The sequence below is a fragment of the Crinia signifera genome, chromosome 11, assembly GCF_055691185.1.
Source record: "Crinia signifera chromosome 11, ASM5569118v1, whole genome shotgun sequence".
NCBI lineage: Eukaryota > Metazoa > Chordata > Amphibia > Anura > Myobatrachidae > Crinia > Crinia signifera.
The window spans coordinates 84,263,339-84,288,794 of record NC_139227.1 but is presented as its reverse complement, the minus strand read 5'-3'; the positions used below and the strand labels follow the sequence as shown (position 1 = coordinate 84,288,794).

Here is a 25,456-nt window from a genome sequence, read left to right as displayed (position 1 = left end):
GACGCAGACCGGCTCCCGTCTCCCCGCTGCCGCAGCGGTTGCCCAGGCAACGGAGACGTCAGGCAGCCGCCGGCAGGCGGGAAATAGTGGCACACATGGGGGGTAATTAATTAAGAGGCCGGTCCCGCTGTAGATGATTGGTCCAGGCCCCTTTATAGACCTTTTCCTGACCTCAGACCCACGCCGGATATAGTGAGTCTTCCTGGTCTCCAGTCTGTTTTGCTGATTCGTGGCTGGCCTCCTGTGGGTCCTTGATCTGCTGCACCGTCCTTATCCAGAGAAACCTGCTGCTCCTGTCCTGAGAACCTGTTACCATCTTGAGTGTTCCATACCTGAGAAGGAAGCAGTGGTGCCGTGGTCCTTGTGAGCCCCATCCGCGACAACCGTCTCATCGTGAGTCCCGGTGGGACGCCCTCCTGGGTCTTCCCCAATATATCCTTTTCACTCCTGTACTTCAGTGAGATTTTATTATTATTGGTACCACCTATTTAGCATTGTTGCTATTCTCTATTGGGTTAGTCCATCTAGGCCCTGTTGTCATTTGGTATTACGCATTGTTGCGTCCACCTGTACTCCCCGTAGTCAGGTCATTAGGGGATCTACCACTGTGTTGCCATCTCCCCGTGTCGACCATTCTGCAGGGGCTCTGGGGTTCCCCGCCATTGTTGGGTCTAGCTAGTTTATCCCCTTGTCCTCTCCTGGCCTCGGCGGACGTGTTGTCCATACATAAGACCTGCCTGTAGCGGAGTGGGGCGGACCTAATTCGCCCTTCAGCCGAGACGGGCCCAGGTGAAGCCTAGCCTTGCACACGTCCCTCGATTTCAGCTAGAGGCAACGGAGTTAGGGTTGGCGGGGATACTCTCAGATCCTAACAGAGAGGGGCACATGGCAAGGAAGACTGGACCTTAATGGGGTGCACAGGGCAAGTTGGACTTTGGGAGGAGTACAGGGCAGAAAATGCTGGCACTGAAGCACATCGCTTGTATAAGAAGACAGGCAGACCGGATGATGTTGGAAGGCAGCTGACGCTACCGCTACATCTGCTGCCTCCTAGAACTCCCTGCTCACCAGGAACGCTAAATCGACCAGATTGTTGGCTTGCTACCTGTGCCAAGCATGGACATTAAAATTTGCTGCTGTCCGCAAACCAATCACAACTCGTGGACCAGTAGCAAATCAGAAGCATCCGCAGTCCCCACTCCCAATTGGCTTCCGGCCCACAAGGTTGCGATTTACTCACATAAAGTGGTAAACTCTAAGTATCGTAGTAATATCTCTATGTCCATGACCCAGGATGCCAGTAATAGCATTACTCCCTGATGGCAGCACTGAATATGTAAATCTAATTGTACCACTGAGAAGTGCACAGTGAGAAGTTTCGAAGTGAAGTTGCCTTACCTTTCTTCAAATGTTGCTATGGGCCCAAGCAAAGCCATGTTCCACCCTTGATATGAAATGTTGTTGCATTAGACACATACCTCATTTACACATTTTTCTTGCATAGCCTCATTGTCTTCATCATTAAAGTTGTCTACAACATATGGACATTTCACTGTCGGCTCGTTTGCCATATGAAGATTACCAAACTGTACGTGAGAGATTTTGACTCCTGTAAAACAAATGTAGGTGAGAACTATACTTAAAAAGAAATACACTCTGTCACAGGTCATTACATTTTGTATAAAAATATATTAATCACAACAAAATGTAATTACAGTAGTTACATTGATACATTGATTATATACTGTACTTGTTGTTAAAGTCCCATCTACTTACTCCTGTGTCCTCTTCTAAAATAATTTGATAGATACTCTCACCCTTGTCAACACACATATAATAGTACACTTCTTCTAGGCTCTGTCTTGAATTATCCATGGCCGAATAGCACTTGTTATCATCATAGGAATCAATGACCTCCAGACATATGCTTGTCATAAAATAGATTTATACCCCTTTCACATCGCAACTAATTACTGGGTACAAGCCGGTAATTAGTGGAATGTGAAAGGGGTTACCATGTCCCGTAAATGGGTAGCAACATGACAATAAGAACCGTTAAGAAAGCAGAGTTCTTACCGGTTCGTTGCCGTGTTACTTGGCTGTGTGAACGGGCTAAACGGGTTGAGTGACCCGTTTCACGTTCCCACTATGGAGGAGGCACTTGGAGCAGCGCCAGCTCTAAGCGCTGCCTCCTCCCCAACCCTGATGACGCGCCATGCTCCCAGATGATGTCAGCGAACCGGCAATAATGCCGGTTTACTGTGGGGTTGTGAACATCCCAAAATGCAGGTTCGTTCCGGGACAGAACCGTTTCAAAGTCCTGCATTTTGCGATGTGAAAGCAGTATAACACTAGGTGGTTGGCTGGTCTGAAAATCTGGTACTGGATTGTACTGGATGAGAGCAAATGACAATCAGAAACTTCTTCACAAACCCAGAAACATGGAAATTAGATAATTCTCATCAATGTTGTATTATCTCTTTTATATAATACAATATGGTAAGAAATCCATGTATATATGAAAATTATTTACGCTATTAAATACAGCACGTACTTAAAGAGTTATCAAATCTAACTATTGAGTGGTAGCTTTCAGCAGTTGCAGTGATAAAATCTCACAGGCAATGTTCTCTAAGTTGAACAATGTAGACATGTAATAACTTAAAACTAAATCAGATAATTCCACCATAAGATACAGCACACAAATACAGCTTATAATGGCATTATTTCATGATCACAAGATTAGCAGGAACAATAGAACAGTTTTAATGAGAAATGAAATGAAGGCAAAACTAATTATTGCAAAATAATTTTGAGGCTTTTTTTGTGACTAGTGTTGCAGGGTCAGGATCCTTTCACACAAAAGTAATTGGAAGAATCCAGTCCTGGTTTTAGAGCAGCAGCAGCAGCAAGAAAAACTGATGTGATCAAAGTTGGGCTGATTAATAACCCTTTTACACTGCCGCAAAAACCCAGGTCAGACCCGGGTCAGCGGCGGAGTAAATGGATTCAATCCATGTCCATTTACATGGGACCTCTACCCCGGTCATGACCTGGGTGGAACACGGCCAGGACCCATGTAGAGGAAGGAGGTGTAAATGGTCCCAGCACGGGTCCTGCTCCCCGGCATAGTGGGAGATAGGGAGGGTCTTCCTGGGGAGTGGATGGCGGAGCCATGCACAGACCAGAGACACTGCTTTACTGAGCGGGGAGAGCGGCACCTTCCTCCACACCACCATCCAGCCAGCCACACCGCCAGCTCCAATCCCTTGTCGGAGGTTTGCGCTGCGTTGCACTGCACCCGGGAGGTGGAGGGGGGATTGGTGGTGGTGGAAGAGAGTTGGTGATTGATAGGAGAAATGGGTGAGGGGGTTGGTTTGTGGGGGGGAGAGAGGGGAATGGGGGTTTTTAGTTGGGAGAAGACATGATGGGGGGTTTAAGAGGGTAAGGGGGGCCCTGAGGTGGGGAGAAAAAAGTGGAAGGAGGAGGGTTGGCGCTGCATGTTCGAGGGTAGTCCTCACTCAAATCCCTGGAAACCACTGGCATCCATAGTGAAAACCCTGACTCAGGTTCAGTGTAAACAGTGCAGACCCAGGTCGAAGTGCTGTGTAAATGGGGTATGAAGCTGGGTCCAACCCTGGATACTCCTATGTTCAAAGACCAGGGTCTGATCAGGGATTTTGGTGTAAAAATGGTATAAGGAGCACCTGTGGCTTCCTAATGAAAGTGTTTCCAAAGCAGAGGGTCATTGCTCTTGATGGTGGAATATCTGATTATGGACATTATTCTGGTTGATGAAATTTGCAAACTTGTGAGTCTCACAGATACCAACTGCCCTCCGCACGGCTGCCCGCCCACCGCTCCCACACACCAAACCCCTGCACGGCTGCAAATTAATGATCTGCATAATCATCCATTTGCAGCCTTGGGTGCGGGGAGAGAAATAATTTTATGGTCGGTGACCATCGAATGATTTCTCCAGTACTCGCAGATCAGAGACACCTCTGAGGTGTTTTAGATCTCCGAACACCCTATGCAGGAAGTGGGAAGGCATCTACTGATGTCAGCTGACCACCCACCACACCCGCATTATCGGGCCATTACTATGAAAACGCTCAGCATTTTCATGGGAACGCCTATGAAATACTGGATGCTTCCATGGGCCGCCCGCACTGCTAGGTGCAAGTGGGATGGCGAAGTCTTCATTGATAGTTGTTTTAATCCAATAATCTCATATGGCATTTAAAAATGAATTGTTAAGTGAAGAGCACTTTGATAGCATCTATACCTGGATGATACTGTACTGGGATACATTTGGAGTTTAGATATTATTTTGGCATATTTTGATACAGCACAACCCATGGATTGACACTAGATGTTTATATAGATTGAGAGGAAAATATATAATTGTGCCATTTGTAGTTTCTTATTTTATGATGCTATCATTATAGCATAGAGCCATAGACTGTACAGGGTATAGAACCTTGGGTAGACCCAAATTAGGTCAAAAGTCAATGGGACTGTTATTGATATATTGTCAACATGACATAGGTCAACTGGGTCAAAAAGTTGATAGGGTAATTTGGATGACATGGAAAACGTAGACAGGTGAAAGATCAACAGGTACAAAAAGTAGACACATGAAAAAGGTTGCCACAAAAATGGTCCACACCAAAAAAAATCGGACAATTTTTTGAGGGACATTTACCATTTTATGCCAGATGACCCTAAGTTCCTTGCCCCCTCACCATGCTTCAGGCAAGGTGCCTTGATCTGCTACCACTGTGCTCAGCAAAGATTACTATTATGAATTATAGACCACATGCATTATAAAGAATCAAAAAGTTGAAGAAAAAGGTGTTGTATGTGTGACAAACTATTCTCAAAGCAACCATTTCAAACTGTTGACCTTTTGCACCTGCTGACATTAAGTACTGTCTACCTTGTACATGTCGACCTTCTGACTATAATTACCATATGAGTTTAACCTACTGGCTGCCAACCTATTTAGGGTTGACCTATCACCCAGATACTGACTGTAAAAAAAGTTTGGGCAGAATCAAATACATACATTGAGGGAAAGTTTCTGATTCAGAATATGTAATGAATGATCTTATTTACTGAATACATTAAAGTCTGTAACTAGGGGTGTGCATGTGTAGTCATCATACAGGGCCTTAGTGGCAGCACTGTCACTGCCCAACTGCACCAGAATGTGGCCTGTAGGGTGCCTAGAACACCATTCAGTCAGAAGCGATACTTCAGAACTGCCCATAGTGTCCCTTGGATGCTTTGGGTGGTTCTCAAATGTTCTGCAGCCTGTGTGGTGCAGTACTCAATGTGACAGAGCCATAGGTCCAGCCCCTTGGCATGACAAAGTGACATCACATGTTTAGGGAATGGAGCCAATACAGAGCACACCGCAACTCTGTTATGGGAACTTATTCCACTTCAATTGCCAAATAGTGGGGCGGTCTTTCCCTGTAGTGGACGACACCCTGCATGTTAGTTAAACAAGTTGTAGTTTTGCTGTATACAGCACTGTATGATAAAGCAGTTTACCATATGCAAGCTTGAGGAAAGCTCGATGAAGGTTGAGCTACAGTACTAACCTTCCCACTGGATGTCATTGGAGTGATTACCATCTTTATTGCCACAAAGTCCACACAACCTGTTCTGGTACCGATCATCTAGCTCCAGCTAAACAGAAAATCACATAAATATATACTGTAATTAGGATTCATTAAAAGAAAGTAATTAAAAAGTGGTTATCTATTTACGCGATTGTATTTATTGAGTTGGCATGACTTTCCAAGTTTACAAGGTGGGGATAGTTACTCTTGGTTTTGGTTGATATCTCGACAGTGTCTAGGTGGATAGTCAATAGGTTGACCATTATTGGTCAACAGGCAATAAGTCAACACAAGCAAAAGGTCAACATGTCATTTGTCAACTCATGGTATAAGGTTAACATCATTTTTTTGTGATTTTTTATTAAACCGGTTTGTTCTTACTTCATCCAAGTGGTCATAGAGGAAGAATATAATAGTGTGCCGAGCACAGCAAGGCACTGTGTATGAAGCATGGCAAGTGCAGGGAGCCATGCGAGGGGACGTGGCACACTAATACAGTGCTAGACACAAAAAATAAGGCGCTAGACCCAAAAACCCATAAGAAACTCGTATAGACCTTTTCCTGTGTCAATTATTTCCATGTCAGCCTTTTGCTTGTGTTGACCTTTTGTCAATGCTGACCTAGACCATGGTCACCTATTGCCTATTGACCAATAGTAGTTGACCTATTGACTGTTGACTGTTAATAATCGGAACCCAGTTACTCTAGAAATTAGACAATTATCCAATAAAGAGTTAAATTGTATGACGGTCTATCTTTTTCTTAGTCCCTGACAACTTCTACCTGCTTGACTAAGACCTAGTATTTGAAGAGTTAAGGGCCCGAACATGAACCTCTTTCACAATAGGCCTGTGCCAGCAGTCACCTTTTAACCAGACTTCCAAAGGTCTTTAAGAACTCTGGGCCACCCTGTAACAGTAACCAACATGCCACTGCATTCCTTCTCTGTGCTATCCTTCTGCTGAGTCCTGTCTATGGGCCTTATTCTGTTCACTCCTTCTGGCAAATTCCTTCTTAGATGGACAAAACCATGTGCACTGCAGGTGGGGTAGATGTTATTTGTGCAGAAAGAATTAGATTTGGGTGGGGTTTTACTTCAAAGTGAGATCTATATTGCAGTGTAAAAATAAAGCAGTCAGTATTTACCCTGCTCAGAAACAAAATAACTCACCCAAATCTAATTCTCTCTGCACAAATAAAATCTACCCCACTTGCAGTGCACATGGTTTTGTACATCTAAGAAGGAATTTGCAAGAAGGAGTGAACCAGAATAAGGCCCTACTGTATGTCATTGACACTTTTCTGGTTGGAAAAGTGTTGGGGGAGATGAGGCAGTCCAGTATTTGTAGGATATGTCAATTGATTATTTCAAGGTTTTTTCCCAGGTAAATCTACCTTTTAGTCACATACAGTAATAAATGTGGGTTATTAACGTTTTACAGTCCAAATTTTTTTTTTTTGCAATTCAAACAGTCTGGTAAAATAGTTTAAATGAATTGTCATTTATTCATATTTTATTTAATAAAAAAGGTCTACAATGAATGTTGAATGATGTTAATGTTCTTTTTTTAAAGTGGCTCACCATTCGATCTGCTGCTAGCGATGTTAAGCCTGACTAGATGTTGGACTTGAAAGGGTTAAAAAACTTAGGGGGTCATTCCAATTCATTCGGTCTCTGGCAAATTTGCAATGGGGACCAATGTTTTAGTTTCTGCACACGCAGTTCCATTGATTCTTATTTGCGAGCCCAAGGAAAAACATTCAATGGTCAGCGAAAAAAAACACAAATAAGCGGTCCCTCCCTTCCGGAACTTTCCTGCCCATGCTGAAGGCTGTCCTGGGCGGTGGGCATCGAGCTGATTAAAGTGTAAAAATAGGATAAACAATTGTGTATTGCTGTGGCACTACAAGTCCCAGTAGGCCAGCACTGCATGCAGGGACTTGGAGCACCACAAGCAATAATGGAAATTGTAGTCCACCAGCAGTACAAATACAGATGGAGCGGGTCTCGCTCTTGCAGGGGACAAGCGTATACACAATAACAGCGCCGCAGGCTCCCCCGGCGGCACGGACACCCCTGCACGCACCAGCACTCAGTAGGGACGCCGGGGACGGAAGTTTTTTTTACACAGGTACCAACCTTCCCCCCCCCCCCGCCCCCACCCCGACTCGCCTGGGGCGATCCGGTGCCTTGCACCGGCCCTGCATACAGTACAGAGCCCATTCATTCAAACTCACCTGACTTGATTGAAGATCGGTCCCCTTGTCCAGTAGAATCCATGGGGCTGTAACTGTGGAAGCAAATTATATTCACCACGCTCATCTTCGGGACTTCCCCAGACCCTGGCAATGCTGCACAATCGCACATTTTCATGACTAAAAATCACACTATATCGCACTTTTTTAAATGCAAAATCGCATCTCATTACAAATGCGAAAATCGGGCAAAAGATGTGATTTTGAAAAGTGTGATTTGGTGTGATTTTTGACCACAAAATCGCCACCTACTAAATTTTGCCCCGTATATTCACTCCCATTCATGATTGCAGGATTTTCTTCAGTCTGCTTCCACTCTCACACAAAGGGGGTAATTTAATTAGTGCCTATTTTTCTGACAATCTGAAAATCATCATTTTTTGACGATTTTACATTCAACATATTCAATTAAAGTGCAGATTTTTTTCGACAGTTGGAAAAATCAGCACAGTCGTTAAATACGTGGATCGGCAAATTACTAGCCTATCATGTTTTAGTACAAAATGCATTTGTTTTTCGACTATTTTCCGACGATGCAGTTTCAAAATGTTGTTTACGAAAGAGAAACTGCATCGGAGGTATAATCGGCCAAACATGTCCGCAATTGAATTGGGACAGTCCGTTTGTTTCGGCTAGCTGAAAAAAACAGACAATTTAAATAACCCTCTAAAGATGTGCACAATCATACAATTCTCCCAGCCCTGGAAGATTGGAGGATTGGTCCTCTGATCTGACGTGCTGCACGTCAGATCAATTGGGACTGGGAGCAGATTGCATGTGCTTTAAAGCACATGCAATCTGTCTTTAGATGTCTCATACAACCAGAGTCATGTGACACTCCCTCCCTGACTAGCAGAGAAAAGAGGAGCAGCTTCTGGGGGGCCCGTGGCAGTGAAGATGCTTGGAGCCGCAGAAGTTTCCAAGCGGCAGATGGGCGGGAGGTTGAAGAGAGCGGTGGACGTCCTTTTGCACAATTCTGCCACTACTCTGAAAACAGTTTTCAGGGGATTGCTGCATTCAAGCTATTTAATAATGGCATAACACAGCAGATGTGAGCAGATTGATAGTTGCTGACAACCTGCAAATTAAAAAAAAAAAAAAAAAAAAAATGGATTTTTGATACTCCTATCCTTTTGATCCTAGTAGGCCAGCCCCCTATTTAAATGAAGCTTCAATCATACAATCATGCAGCAGATGGATTGTATGACTGGTTGTATGATGGATTGTGAGTAGGTTGTGTGTCCAAAACCACCAAGGACTGCCGGGGATTTTAAGGGAAATTGTACACAATCCTGATTGTGACCGGTCTTAAGACCGGTCTTTCTGATGTATGGCCAGCTTAAGACTCTCATCCAGTCTCTAAACCATCAAATTCCCGAACCACACACATAACCTTCATATGCTTTTCTATCTAATTACATCCCATCCACACATGTCCTCACATTGGTTTGTATTTTTTTTCACTTCTGCATCCACCTGACCCCTGGCCATTGGTGGGTGACCATATCCTACAGCCCACCAAAAAAGTTTACAACCTATTTGGACCTTTTTGCTATAGATACCAAGAGATAACTATTTCCCTATAGATCGTAAGCTTGGGAGCAAGGCTTTCTTACATCTAGAACTGTCTGTTATTAGACAGTTTTGTTCTGTCACTATTGTTTCAAATAGTCAAATGCAATGTTATATGCTGCACTATATAAGAAATAATAATAATTTTATTGGTGGTTTGTTTATCATATATGTACTCACCTTGATGTTATCACCCCAGTTCCACGTAATCGTCAAACCATATCCTGAGATTTCAAAGTATTCACAAGTGTCTATAAATTGAAGGCCATTTTTTTTATGAAATGTATCAAATCTGTAAAACAGGGTTTTAATGAGTTGAAATGCAGACTCATCAAATTGCCAATATTCTTGAAAATATACATAGAATGATCCATTAATGAACATCATGAAGATAGAACTCTCTTTTAGGTGATCTGGTGCAAAGATGGAGACCTGACCACCGCACTGCCTGGCTCCTGACCACCACACTGTGTGGCTCCAGCCCGCAGTACCACCCGGCTCCAGCTTTCAGTGTGGCTGGGAGACCGGAATGCATGGCTAGTTCCTGTTCTCACATTTATCACCATCACAAAGGTTTCAGTGTAAATACCTTTTGTCAGGATTTGCGGCACTCGCGCATCTTACCAGTGCATTGGTCCAAATTTTGGACACTATTACCTTATGATCGCAGACTGGCAGATGAGGATTGCATCATTTCCAATCACAGGAAAACTTGTTAGACACTAAATGGTTAATCCAGGGACCCTTTGGAGCAATCTAATGCTGACTATCCACTTTTCTCTGGTACAGAGGCGTTTTAGTAATTGACTGCTCCATTGACTGCTACATTGACTGCTACATTGTTCTCTCCTGTCACTGAGTAGCATTTATGTTGATTTGTTGATTTATTGCTTTATATATTTATGACAAATCTAATTTATTTTCTTGTTTTTTTGCATATTTAGAGTTTTGTGTTGTTTAAATAAATGCAATAACTAACTACATTCTGTTTCTGTCTCCCTCCCCATATGCACCAATTACTCGATTCATACAAGAACATACAACAAGAGAGAAGCTTTGCTGTGTGTTACTCCCATTTATTTTCTGGTTTGGTGCCAACGGTTTATACACACCATAACTCTGTTCATTGTTTCTTCCTTGGTTTAAATTTTAGCTACATGTTTGCTGCCAGTTCTGGCTGTTCTGGCTGGGGGGTATATTGTGTGATATTTATCACTCCTTTATATTCATTATCGCTTCTCGGCCTTTTGGCTAAGATCGAGTTTAGTATCTGTTCTTATCAGTATGTCTGGAACGGCATTTGGCAGAGAATGAGGAAACACTTCTACATAGTATCCACCACAATACAGGTTTAGGGTTCCCGTATGGTGCAGAGAAAAGTACAGCTGATTACCAATTGACCTGCCAGGGAGTCACAGCTCACTGATAGGGAGGGGGAGAAACATCAGGCAGAGTAAATTAGTCTTCTTTTCGGGGGTTTGCACCCCTAAGGGAGAGTCATCGAAAAGCCCGGTCTAGTATGCAATCTCAAATCATTATGCATAAGTATGGCGCTATCAATGCGCACTTCCCTTTAGGTTAGTGCTGCATGTCCTTGCCCTGGGCCTATGGCTAAGGTCTCTTAAATTATTTATTTATTTTCCCTCTCATGTTTGTCACCTTCTTCATATAATCGATTTTTCACTATTTTGGTCACGTTTTCTGGGATGTAGGTATGACCCTTATGAGCTACCCACTCCCCACGTACCAAAGCTCTCTCCTTTGGGGGAGTGCTGCGGTCCCCCATGGCAACCCCAAGCTGTAAGTTTGAGGGAAGCCTACTGAGGGTCTCTCCATGCTTCAGCAAGGCAGACCCACCCACCCTAACTCTTATGAGGGTTGAGGGAAAAGGGTCTCTCCAAGCTTTCGCAAAGAAGACCTACCGATTCCTATTTTCCCTTCTTGGGCCTTCTGGCTGAGAGGGGTTAGTGGGGTAACGGGCCGTTCTACTTTGAGAGAGAGTCCATACATACATACATACATACATACATACATACATACGTACGTACGTACGAATGTATGCCCACTATGCACAATTTAGGTCACTACACTGGGTGTTTGGAGCACCTCTTTGGGCTCCAAGTTAAAAAAAAAATGTTGTTACTCCTCTATTAGATTTTGATATCTAACTATTTAACTCCTTGCTGTCTATGCAAAGTAGCAAAAAATAAACAAAACTTTTAGCACTCACTCTTCATTATCAATTGTGATCCCCATCGGACTGATAACAGTTTCAACATCATACACCATGGCTTTAAAATACAGTATGTTGCCTTCTTCTTCACTAGCTCGCCTATGTATTGTGATGACAAAGGAAGTGTAGTCTGAATGGCAATCAGAAGAGTACAAATAGTCGCATGTTCCAGGGAAGGTATATGGTACGCCATCAAAGGTCATGAAGTGGTAATTTCCCCACGTGCTACAAAAAGTTTTGGATTCTTCTGTTTTATGCACTGCATGAAGAAAAAAAAACCAGTTTGTTTTACTTATTTCACTTAAATTGAAAGAAAAACATATAGAACAGTTTGTATGAATAAAAACACATAATAGGAATGTAGCAAGTTTAACCTTAAGAGGTTGGGGGAGGACCTGTTGAATCATCAGATGATGGGTTTGTGCTAAAAGATTTGAGCATGTTAAATTAGTTTTGTATCGGGGTTGTTAAAGGACTGGGTCAGCCGCTTTTGTTCTAGTTTTCCCACCCTCCCTCCTGGATGTTGTGGTGACATCTTGTTTTGTGATTGGTTAGCTATAGTGGGAGTGAAAGAACATCGGATTTCCTGTTTTTTAGAGCAGATATCAGTTGGAGTATATTTAGTTCTTAGTTCTAGGTGCCCTCACATTGACTGCTATGTCTACTGGACCACCTTATCGAGTGCAGCTTTATCACCCTACCAGGTGGCTAGTCATGGTAGAGGATAGAGTGGATACCTGTGGATACCTGTGTGATTTATTATATATTGGTGGGAATTGGTGCTATGGAGATGATTATTTTGCTGGCTTTCAGGCTGCTCTTTAGCCATTTTTTCTCCTGGGTGTGGTATGCTGGGTCGACAGCCGGGCCGATCACAAAGAAGCCCCTTGTGGGCTCACTGCACCGGTCATGCTCTAAGCTTGATGACTCGCTGCGCTCACCAGAGGTTCTATTCTCCCTCTATGGGGGTCGTGGGACTCCTGCTCTGTGTATTGTTTTCATTGTGCCACGTATATGTTATATCCTTTGTATATAAAAGTGAATTTTTTGTCTCTTTCTAATTTCTGTCCTTATCTCCCTTCATTTTTCCCTGGTTATTTTTTGTTTTCATTTCACCTCTTTATTTCACTTTTTCTTCATCTCTTCTCATTTGTTTCTCATTGTGACCAGTCAGAGCCATGCCACTCTCCCATATTTCCCCAGTCCTGATGACTGCAGATTAGTGGCTCAGGAATTTTGTGAGCGTTGTGGTACACAATACTCACAAAATTGAGCAGTGAGCAGTGGGAGGGCAGAGGCTGGTTCTGAGGCTCTTCCCTACCACTGCACAGGGGATGCGGTCATTTGGTCTACTGCATTATGGTCGACAGTCATTAGGTCGAATCCATTAGGTCGACATGCTAAAAGGTCGACATGACTCTAGGTCGACATGGGAAAAGGTCGACATGATTCTAGTTCGAAAGGTCATTAGTTCGACAGGTCATTAGTTCGACAAGGTCATTAGTTCGACATTGTCTATGTCGACATTCACAAGGTCGACATGGAGTTTTTCACTGTTTTTTGAGCCAACATGTGCCGACAGGCGGTATTTCATGCCCTACCATCCACTAGGGCGTGGTGGGAGAATAAAATAGTGTGCCGAGCGTAGCGAGGCACCGTGCCCGACGCATTGCGAGCGCAGCGAGCGATGCGAGGGGATGCAGTGCACTTTAAACTGTGTCCATGTCGACTGTGTTGACATTCAGGTAAAAAAACAGTGAAAAACCCCATGTTGACCTTGTGAATGTCGACATAGACAATGTCGAACTAATGACCTTGTCGAACTAATGACCTGTCGAACTAATGATCTTTCGACCTAGAATCATGTCGACCTTTTCCCATGTCGACCTAGAGTCATGTCGACCTTTTAGCAAGTCGACCTAATGGATTCGACCTAATGACTTTCGACCATAATGCAATAGACCAAATGATCCCAACCCCTGCACAGGTAGGAGTGGGAAATGCTGGAGAGTGTGTTCCAGTTCTAAGGGAAGCTGTTTGGCTGCCATCTCACTGAGGGGTAAATGCATCACTGCTCCAGTGAGAAGAGTGGAGAACCAGTGGAGAAGTTGAATTTTATAGTATATAACTTATACATTTTACTTCAATGCTGATTGGTTCCAATGGATAATTATCCACTGGCATACTTGTCCAGTGCTACCGCAATCAAGTGCAGGAGCCACAGGCACGTACATCAGAGTGCAACCTCCAGGAACACAACCATAACAGTTATTGTGAGGCATCAGGAGACCTGGTGACATTCCAAGCTCCTGTTCTGGGGTTTTTTCTTGCCTCTGGGATCCAACAGTCATTACAGGTCCTCGATCCTAGCATAGGGGGCAGGGCCTGGCCTGCACTTCGAAATAAGACTTCTGTGGTTTGTGATAGGGGACCTGATATACACTGTAGGAGAACTAAAGGCACATTTTAAGATACCTGCGGCCCTCAATGCTATATTGCTGGAGTCTAGTGCTCCCTCCTGAGTCTTTACAGCTTGCCCCAGCAGTCTTATGTCCATTTCCACCATCTTTAAGTGACACACTCAGTCTTCTAGGTACACAGCTAATGGGATGTCCATGGCTCCCGCTATGAAGTAATGTTAAAAACTTCATCTAATGAAATTAAATACAGTGACAAAATTACAGGTGCTGAACCCTTATGAAGAGTTAAGATAAATACAAATTGATGCCTTTAAACTATATAGGTTAAAACATCACAGACACCTTAGAAATATCATGAAAATACAACGATTTATTAAAATATCCTGCAAAATTTATGGTAAAATGTGTTAATAATAGCAGTGGACTCTTTCATCTTTTCTCACCTTTAATTAGTGCAGTGGGCTATGCGCTATGTGCACCGCAGATGGCTTAAAAGAGAAAGAGTCCCAAAAACAAATATCAAGTCTTCATTGTGACATCCATACGACGCATTTTGGATATAAAATCCTACTTAAATTGTTTATATCACAGGCAGCATGGTATATATACAAAAAAGTGGGTATGCTGGCTGAATAATTACATGCAAGATGGTTTACAATGATGAATGAAATTTATAAATGAAAATAATGAGAAAATTAATAATATATTAATAATAATAATAATAATAATGATTAAAATGGGAAAGGTGATCATGTCACATGTATATCATGCTTTCTCTATCGTGTTATATATTGCAAATAAAACCATTTAAAAAAAAAATTCCCAGCTGGATGGATGAAAAGATTGATATTACCATTCCTGTGTTTTTCCACTGGTGGGCCCAAAAAAGATAGACAGGATTTGTAAGCCAAAGGTGGATAGACGACCACAGTGTTCCCCAATGGTTGCTCTATAATTGCAAGAGCTCAAGATTCCCGATGGCATACCACTCTGATATCCGTTTTATTTGGGATTGGGATAGGCATTCCAGAGGTTGTTCAATCACAGAGCTTTGCGAATCGACCAGAATAACCCCCATTGACTGTTGCAGCCCCAAACCAGCAGTATGTTAAGCACATCCCCTTGCTAATAAATTACTAACATTTCAAATTTGCAAAACAGTTTTAAAAAGAAATAACTTTGTTTGTGATGCTGCTCTGTTGCTGTCATTAATGAAAGCATCATCATCTGTCTCTCTTTTTGGTAACAGGCTGTCTGTTGCAGTTTGCATCTATGGTTAAGCAGGAAGATTATTTTAGCTATTAGTTTAACCAGCCAGCCGTTGGCCCATATTGTTGAACAACATTGAGAGCTGTTCGGTTCCTTAATGTCATAAACCAACCAGCTCCAGTATGACCGCATATAGGTACCGGGAAAGAAGGAGGTAAAATAACAATAGTTCAGATCTCTTATTGATACTTAGGTATTTCTGTAGATGCGGGGAAACCACTATAGCGTACCAAACTCACAGGGGTTTAGAAGTCACTGTGTATGTAAAGGTTTCTTTACAGGGAATCACCTTCAGTGTGGAAACCAATAGTATGGCCACTGCGTACCATTACTTACAGCACAATCGTATGATAAACACAAGCAGATGGAGCCGGCGTTGTCTTTGCAGGGGATGGCGGCAGAATCGCCAGCCGCCATCCTGCGCCAGCTGCCATCTGCTCTGCGAAAGGGGATGCGTGCGCACGAGATGCGTGCTCATTCCCTTCCGACGGCGCTTCCCCCGGTCCCCGCCGGCTTGCCGGCAGTCACCCGGGGTCCCCACCGCCTCCCAGCTCCCTCCCACCGCCTCCCCTAACCCTGTCTGTCTCCCTGAAGCAGAGATGGACAGGGTTCCCGTCGCCCCGCCGCCCGGAAACTGAGACGTGCATGGGCGTGAGACACACGCGCGTCTCAGTCGATGGAGCGCCGGGCTGCTGGCTCCATCTGTATAACAGTTTCTTTTGTCTGTATTCACTGGTGTTAATCCTCAATAGATGATTTCACCAAGGACGTATTAAGCAGACAAAGAAGAACTGTCTTAGTATAGTATTTATTGGCTCAAAAGTTTTTTTTTTTTAAATTAAAAACACCGGAAAATAATAAATAAAATAAAATAAAATAAAAATACACTGTACCTGAGGAGTGGCTAGGTATGGACAATGCCACAGCCCAGGTTAATAGCTCAGTCACTCTGATGGGCCTCAGAGTGACTAAGCTATTAATCTGGGCTGTGGCATTGTCCATTCTGCATGAACAAGGCCCACAGTGAATGAGGACCTTCCCTTTACTGAGAGATATAGTATGACTCGGAAGCTGGACCCCACTGAACTCTTACCATGGGGGCAGAAACAAACACCATAACATCTCACACACCTGGGAGCCCCATCCTGCAGTACACAGCCCCCCCCTCCCTTATTACCACTCATAATAATCCACTGTAACCCCATACCCTACACCCCCTGCCCCCCCACACACACTCTAATCCCCACATACACACCCTACCATACTGACTAACCCCCCCCCCCCTTCCCTGCATGCAACCCTTCGCCCAGCCTGCACCTTGGTTGAAACTTCTTTCAGTGTGGCTGATAGCAGCACCCATTTCCCTCTTGGCAGCTGCTCTCCAGCACAGTTAGCTCCACACAGTGCTCTGCATAGCTGGTGTCGATGAGACGTGGATAGATGTAGCCTCGCCAGAGCATCAGCTGAGTCGCAGTGCAGGAGCAGAGCATCCAGCCAGCAGCTGTCCAGAGGAACTGCTTGTGGCGACTTCACCTCCTCCCCCCTCCCAGAAACTAAACAGCCAGAGTAGCGTTAATTGCAGATTTATTTTTTAAAGGGGGCAGGGGATTCCCTTGGGGCCCCCAAGCCGCCGGGCACCATAGCAGCTTCACCCCCTGCACCCTCTAGTTACGCCACTGGCCAGCGGGTAATGGAGGGATGGGGACAGATGGTGGGCGGCGAGCAGGAGCCGCGCTTCAACAGGGGGAGAGACGAATGCGGCTCGAGAGCCGCGGGTTGGCCACCCCTGCCCTATTGCATCCATTAACATCTGTATATGCTGGTGCTGCCCAGCTCCCATCTAGAGTAATCCAAGCTCTGAGCAAGGTCTAGACCAGTGGTTCTCAACCTCGGTCCTCAGGGTCCCACAACAGTGCAAAAATCACACAAAGGGCGGTATTCAATGTGAATACCGGCAACGTGCAGCGAATCCTGTTTAGGATTCGCTGCACATTCGCCACTGTTCGCCGCGTTCCGGAGCCTCGCTGGCTCCGGTATTTAACGAGTCAGGGGCTCGCTGCCCCTGACCGGCGAATTTGAGCTCCTGCGGCGAACGCCGCAGGGAGCCTGAGGACGGTGGCAGGCAGGGAGATGGAAGTCTCCCTGCCTGCCCCAGAACGTTTGTGGGGGGAGGTGGGCTCCCCGGGAGCCAGGCAGCACAGGCTGCCCCCCGGGGGTGCCAGCAGGGGACTGGGTATATTCACTACACCCGATCATGAATATGTAATGATCGGGTGAAGTGAGTATATGAATATCTAATGAGCGGCTCGGCTCCGGCCCCCTGCTGGCTGGTCTGTGTAAAAAAAAAAAAATAATAATAATATATATTTTTTTTATTAAATATATATTCATGTGCTTACAGCACATGAATAAAAATAGCATGCCCCTCCTCAGAATAAAATTCCTGATTTTTTTACACCAATTGTAAAAAACAAAACACTTTATTTTAAAAGTTCACCTTCCACTTCACCATAAAAAGATAGCGATTGCTACTCGGTGAATCATGGCGAAAAAAACCTTGAAATGTATTCGCCATCTGGTCACTGAATAGGGTGATTCACCGTTTTAGTCAGAAATTCGCCTTACAGCACAAAATCGCCATAAAAACCTGGCGAATCAGCCTCATTGAATACCGCCCAAAATATAACAAGGTTGCATAGCTCATACAACAGATAGGAGATAACAGAGCTCACAAGAGAAGTACAGGTTTAGTATCCCATATCCGAATATCCGTTATCCGAATTATTCCGAAAACCATACATTCCAGAAAGTGAAAAAACTAAGTTTTTTTGCTAAAAACTCACTGGGGACATCTGTAACAGCACTACTGAGGACATGATATGTAACTGGCACTATATATGTGCAAGACAATGATTGCTTGGCATTCAAATTCAATATCTGAGATAGTACACAAATTTTGTTTCATGTTTTGAAACCTTGTTTTTTGAACAAATAAAATATATTCGTGTGCATTTCATGTGTTTGATGTGTTTATACAGCATGAATGCAAGATACTTCAAAATACATCATTGAAATATTAAAATATTCCGAAATACGGAATAATCCGTTATCCAAAATTCTCCTGGTCCCGAGCATTTTGGATACGGGATACTCAACCTGTAATAGATAATAGATAGTAATATAATGTATATTATTGGTAATATAATAGCAGCTCTGTCTCCTGTCTGTAGCCTGTGAATTTACAGGATGGTGATGAATTTCAGGTTACCGTGACCCAATACTTTCCCCGTTCTGTTCTAAATCAGAAGCATTGTGTACTCCTTTATAATTAACCTTTGAATGCATATATTTCAAATAAAGTATTGACCTTTTATTTGGTAAATGCTGTAAATAAAGAAAACCTCTAGTAAGAATTATTTACATAATCTTTTGGGGTGAGAGGGGTGGACTCACATCTGAATTGTCCACATTCTAGTGGGATCTGTTCCCTCCAATGGAGAAGATAAAAAGACCGGAATATTCCGCGTCGGCAGCAGAAGTTTTGAATTACAGATTTTCTGGGCTGCGCAACTCAAAGCGGAAGTGTGGTCTTCCAGATTTTGCGGGTCCCCGAGAGCCAGTGGGAGGTCAGCAGCAGAGGAACAGTTAAATACTTTAAATCACATCAGGCCCAAGGCAGAGTTGCTCAGACCGATACCCTGCAGACATTTAGGGCAGTAACCCAGTGTTTTCTGGAACGCGGTACACTTATAAGGTGTCCATGTCGAAATAAGTCGACATGGACACCAAAAACCAGTGAAAAATTTGTATCGACATTTTGAGTGTAGACCATGTCCATGTGACATTAAGCTTGTGTCAACCTGCCATAGATGACATATGGTATGTCGACCATTTTCAGGTGATGACCTAGTGACCGTCGATCATTAGTGGTCGACCTAATGATTGTTCGCTAGATATTTTGAACCCAGGGACCTGATACCAAATGACCAAAGGTTTCAGCTCCAAATAAGAGCTGCCAGTAAAAAGTGAATAAGAGATGTTTTACCCATGTTAAACATAGAATTCGGCCAATGTGATGGGAGCTGAGTTTGTAACTCGGACACACAACAGGGCAATAAAATAGGACATATGTGGACATATTTAGAGCTTGATTGTTGGGGTGAGTAATGGGGCCGACTCACGGGGGCGATTTCAGGGCATTTTCTAAGCAATCTAACTAGATCACTTAGAAAATGCCCCTACATGTGTAGGGGCCAGAGCGATAACTAGATCACTTAGAAATGTCCCTACATGTGTAGGGGCCAGAGCGATGACTAGATCACTTATAAAATGCCCCTACATGAGTAGGGGCCAGAGCGATAACTAGATCACTTAGAAAATGCCCCTACATGTGTAGGGGCCAGAGCGATAACTAGATCACTTAGAAATGTCCCTACATGTGTAGGGGCCAGAGCGATAACTAGATCACTTAGAAAATGCCCCTACATGTTTAGGGGCCAGAGCGATAACTAGATCACTTAGAAAATGCCCCTACATGTGTAGGGGCCAGAGCGATAACTAGATCACTTAGAAAATGCCCCTACATGTGTAGGGGCCAGAGCGATAACTAGATCACATAGAAAATGCCCCTACATGTGTAGGGGCCAGAGAGATAACTAGATCACATAGAAAATGCCCCTACATGTGTAGGGGCCAGAGCGATAACTAGATCACATAGAAAATGCCCCTACATGTGTAGGGGCCAGAGCGATAACTAGATCACTTAGAAAATGCCCCTACATGTGCAGGGGCCAGAGCGAAAACTCGATCACATAGAAAATGCCCCTACATGTGCAGGGGCCAGAGCGATAACTAGATCACATAGAAAATGCCCCTAAATGTGCAGGGGCCAGAGCGATAACTAGATCACACAGAAAATGGCCCTACATGTGCAGGGGCCAGAGCGATAGCAATGCGTGGCCCCACGTGTCACTATTACCTGCTGGATAAATTAAGTTACATCGCCAGTCAGGGCCACAGTCTCACAGGAGAACACTAGTCCTGACAGATCACTAAGCTCACCGCACCGACCCATCGCTGTGTGCTGAGCGACCTTGCTGAGCGTTCTGAACGATCTACATTGCTCAGATTGCACAGCAAATCTTCTCGTATGTACTGTAGGCCCTTTAGAATCAACAATGTTTCAATTATCTTAAGTATAAAATAACATTATATTGGTAATGGATAAACATTTAAAAATTTATTTCTAGCCTTTAAAAATGCAAAATATACTTGGATTTGCCAAAACAGCAAGTTGAGCATTTTGCGTAGGGATACACCTCACACAAGAATTACAATATGAAAGGATACTTTACCAAAGCTGACAAGATTCAAAACATTAATCCTTTAGTTTTGACAAGAAAAAACTTCCTTCAAAAGAGAAAATACGAGTGTATTTTTATTTATATTTTAGTTGTTGTATGGACATTACATGTATGGGGCGCTGATGACACTATTGTTGGCGTATTAATCCTTAAATGAATCACTTTAGATTTGATTTGCTTACCTCGCTGCAGCTTCTGTTGTGCAGTGATTTCAGTTGCGACACTCAGAGTCCACAGCAAGAGAATCGCCACCCTTGCCATGCTGCCTGCTCGCTCTGCACTCTGGGTGTGTTCATGGATTGTAACTTCCAAATATTATAGGTGGCAATTTTGGCAGCCGCTCTCATCTACTATTGTTGGAAAGAATGCAGAATAGGTGTGTTCACATGCAGGAGACTGAATTGCTTTTTATTCCAGCTGACCAGGAGAGCACATTACAATTGCTTTCTCAGTGTTTCATTTGTCTGTGTTTAGGAGTTATGTGTGGGAATAGATGCTATCTGAATGAGCCTTTGTGTGAGCCCACACTTCCAGTATTTACAGTCAGGAACGAATTGTATTTACCAATTTTTGCTCAATAATGATTTCCATTAATATCAGTGGTATTAAGCGGGGCCGGGGTCACTTTAGAAAGGGGAGGCCCCCCTCCCACTTCTCATTACTGCCTCTGTTTAAAAGCCCTACCATGATGAGGCCCCTGCTGCTGTCTTCCATGGGCCTGAGAAGCATGTGATGAGCTCCATCAATCAAAGCTCGGCACAAGCTTCTCAGCCTCTGATGCGCATCATTAATCATTGTCACATTGGCACATAGGTGAAGATGCAGCACTATCCCACAGCCATGCACAAAGCCTTTAGCTAAAAATAATAAATAAATAAAAGGTACTGACCCCCCCCCCTTAATCAGGCCCTGGTTACTATGTAGGGAAGTAGAACGACTGGCTCAGCCCAGGTGTTTCTCTGGGGATGAGCCTAATAGCAGGAGGGTAGCTATGCACACAGAAAAAAATTGCGTACGTGTGTATTATCACAGTGCCCATCGCATCGCAGACCATAAGGCATGCGATGGTATGCGATGTGATGTCCCGCGATGTTCCCCAATGTCATACAATGCGATTATAAATTGTATAAGCACCCAAATGGGTGCTTACAATGTTAAATGCACCCCCACGCCACCCCCAGTATGAACGTGAACACGAAGCGTGGCAAGCCCGCGAGGTATGCGTCCTCCAACCTTTTCACAGGTATAATTCACTGCGCTCGCCACGCTTCGGGCTCGGTGGCTCGCTGCGCTCGCCACACTATATAAGATCAACTCCACGCCGACGTGGATAGTGGGGGTATGAAAAGGTCGGAGGACGCGTACCGCCACCCCTCGCGGGCTCGCTGCGCTCGCCAAGCTTCGGGTTCACGTTCATACTGGGGGGTGGCGTGGGGATGCATTTAACATTGTAAGCACCCAATTTAACATCGTATAGGGGGATTACATCGCATCGCAGTGCATCGGGTGTATGGCATGCGATGGCATGTGATGGCATGCGATGCGATGAAAAATCGTGCAACTTAATATCGGGGGCGCCGTGATAATACACAAGTACCAAAAAATGCCGCTAAATGGCACACAGCAGCCCAGCAAACAGCAGCATGTGCTGGGTTGAAGAAGAGCTTCTGCAGCTCCTGTCTCCTGTAAATGTGCCAGGGCCTTCATACCTCCCAACATTTCAGTTGACTAAGTCATGGCTTCTCCTGTGAGGCCTTGTCCCATTTTAACCGCTATAGGGACGTGGCCAGCTGCTCTGTGAGTGGGATGCAGGACTGTCCCCCAAAAAAGGGCCAGTCCCATGAAAATCAAGACAGTTGGGAGGTATGGGCCCCCACAAACCTGGGCCTGGATAATTAGTACCCCCACTTGCTCTTGGCACACATTTTAACCCTTTCAGGTCCAAAGTCTAGTTCTAGATTAGTCTAGGCTCAACAGCCCTAACGAAAGTAGCAGATCCAATGGTGAGCCACTCTAAAATAAGAACATTAACATCGTTCAACATTCAATGTAGATCATTTTTTTTTTTTTTTATTAATATTTTTTATTGCGATTTTATCATAAGTACAAAAAAACGACATACCATACACACATTTAACATGATCTGACATGAATATATACCAATAAAAAAAACAGTAACATACATTTATACTCGGCAGGTTCGCATTAGGTCTGGTTAAGATCACTACGTGCCCATCATCTTACTATCTATATATACCAAGCTTCGAGGAGCTAGAGCTCCTAATACCTAAGGCGCATCTATTGGGGGTATTAACCAAGTTGCTCCAAGCTACTGTTATTGGGACGTGTTGCACACTTGACTATACATGAGCGGTTTCAGTCAAATCTAGTTCTCATCGGGGATAGAATATAGTATTACCCTGGGACATTATTGCTAGGATCCAAAACATTGGATGTCTGGTACTGGGACGTTGATTTCTTAGCATAAAGAGGAGAGAAAAGGAAAAAAAAACAAAAAAAGGCAGGCAAATATATCCATAAAGTACAAAAGGAAAAAAGAAAAAGGAAAAAAGAGCAAATATCCTTCAAAGTAGTTCACCTAATTACATTCTTAACACTAGTGCTCAATATTGTGATAAAAAACGACAATGTGATTACGTATGAAAACAGGTGATTGTCAATATATATCAATTAATCAATTATTCCCTATTATCCCCTAACAGTTTCCTTCCCCACCCTTCCCCCCAACTCGCACAATAAATTATTATCTTAAACATGTGTCTCAGACGTGTCTTTAACAAATCAACATTTTATACATCCCGATAGTGCCAATACTTGGACTTCTTCCATCTTTCCCATACTAAGTTAAATTTATCCAGTGTATTTCTACTCAAGTGAAGGTGTCTCTCCTGTACCGCTGTATAGTTAACCAGGCCAATCCATCCATTTATATCAGGGCTATGAGTGGCCATCCAAGTTCTGGCAATTGCCATTTTCGCCAGCGCCACCAGGTTAATAAGATACTTTTTTACTCCCGCCTCTAATCTGTCGCCTACAGTGATATTGAGGATACAACTTTTAAAGGTCAGTGCTACCCTCGGCACCCCTGTCTCCACCATAATATCCATTACTTGTTGCCAGAAGTATGCCACTTCCTGACACTCCCACAATAAGTGGGAGAAAGATCCGGGAAGTAGTCTACACTTCGGACACAATGGTGAAGCACCAGCTCTAAATTTAGCTAGACGGGTAGTCGAAAGGTATGCCCGGTGAAGCACAAAAAGTTGTACTTGCTGGATCCGAATGGAGTTTGTATTTTGTGCTATTGATGATATAGCCATTTGCCATTCGTCGTCGGTTAAAGGGCCAGTATCATTCTCCCAATTCATCCTTAGGCGGAGCAGATTTGCACATGGGCGTTCATGGTTAAGAGATTTGTACAACTTTGAGATGGTACAGTACTTAATATCTTTCTTTAGCAATTTTTTAATTGGGGATTCTTCAAGGTATAATGGGGGAGGAGAGAAGACAGTGCCCAATAGGCTTCTTAGTTGTAAGTAACGAAAAAAATAAGTTTGCGGCACCCCATATTCCTCTCTTAGCTGCACAAAGGATTTTAAGTGCCCAGCACTGTATAGCTGGCCTAAAGTCCTAATTGAATAAGCCCTCCAGGTACTTCCCAGTTGCATCGTTTTAAGTGCCCCCTTGTCCATCAACCCTTCTATGGGAAAGTCGGGATCTATGCCTCTATATCCTAGTAAAGAATTGGCCTCTCTCCATATTTTAATAGCCTGGGAAATCACAGGTGGATCTTTTGCTCTTGTGTATCCCCCAATCAGTCTCCTCAGTGGAGTAACCCCTGGGGTAGATGTTTCTATCAAGCCCGCTACCTGTTCAACATTACCCTGCTGGGTTATCCATGGCCTTAGTTGGGTTAGTTGGGCGGCTATATAATACAACCTGAGATCGGGTAGACCTAGGCCCCCCTCTTGTTTATCTCTCATTAAGGTTTGCAATTGTACCTTAGGTCTGGAGTTATGCCATATAAAAGACGACATAATACCATTAATTTTCCTAAATATAGCCTTAGGGAGATAGACTGGTGCCTGTTGGATTACATATAAAAATTTGGGGAGAATTATCATTTTTAACAAATTAACACGGCCAGTAACTGTGAGAGGTAGGCGATTCCAATTCTTACACTTCCTTGTTAATTGATCTATTAAAGGGTTAATATTCAGAGAGACATAGGCCTGAGGATCTTTCGAGATCCAAATCCCTAGGTACTTGAATGTAGGGACCCATTTCAAGGGGAGTGGATGTGGTGCCGTTACTGTGCTTATTCTATTAACCTGAAGAGCATGAGACTTCTCCCAATTAATCTTCACGCCAGAGTAGCCAGCAAAATCACTGAGCGTCTGCAAGACTACTGGGAGGTCCGCTTTGTAGTCTGCAAGGTATATTAAAATATCATCTGCAAATAGTGACACTATATCACTCTCTGATCCGACCCGAAAGCCTCTAATGTTAGAGTGCTTTCTTAGAATATAAGAAAGTGGTTCCACTGCCAGGGCGAAGAGAACAGGAGACAATGGACATCCCTGTCTCGACCCCCTGGCCAGTGGGAATGCCGGGGAAACCCAACCGTTTACTGAAATACGGGCTGTAGGGGCGGAATATAGGAGTTGTATCCACCTAATAAAATTGGT

At 43.8% G+C, this 25,456-nt stretch overlaps 1 pseudogene; it reads left to right on the top strand.

The window, feature by feature from the left end:
• Nucleotides 1-10,693: 10,693 nt before the first annotated feature.
• LOC146046497 (U2 spliceosomal RNA) lies at nt 10,694-10,786 on the top strand (annotated as a pseudogene).
• The last annotated feature ends 14,670 nt before the right edge of the window (nt 10,787-25,456 follow it).